This window comes from Eimeria mitis, genomic scaffold (assembly GCF_000499745.2).
Source record: "Eimeria mitis Houghton genomic scaffold, Emh_scaff2538, whole genome shotgun sequence".
NCBI classification, from domain to species: Eukaryota; Apicomplexa; class Conoidasida; order Eucoccidiorida; family Eimeriidae; genus Eimeria; species Eimeria mitis.
Window position 1 is genome coordinate 3,631 of NW_013570878.1, and position 495 is coordinate 4,125.

Consider the following 495-nt stretch of genomic DNA (forward strand, 5'->3'; position numbering starts at 1 on the left):
TATGAGTCTCCATTTTGCTGAAATTATTTTTCTGTTTGCTGCACCGAGCAGCAGCAGCTCTCCTGTGTCTTTGTATTCACCCTCGTAACCCTAAATGTTTATAAATAAATAAATAAATAAATAAATAAATAAATAAATATAAATATATTTATTATATAATATTAAAGGTAGGAAAGTGATTAAGATAGAAGAAAAACGGATATGGGACTGTTTTTATTCGCTTTCATGCTACTGCTGTTATTTCTACTGCTGTTGCTGCTGCTGCTGCTGCTGCTGTTGCTGCTGCTGCTGCTGCTGCTGCTGCTGCTGCTGCTGCTTACTGGGGGTGGCTGGCAGGTTTTAGTATTTGCATCGAAGCGCCAGTCTTCGGGGCAGGTGTGAGTGTAGTCCTGCTCTGAGCTCACACATATTCCATTGCTTCACAACACAAACTGCAGCAGCAGCAGCAGCAGCAGCAGCAGCAGCAGCAGCAGCAGCAGCAGCAGCAGCAGCAGC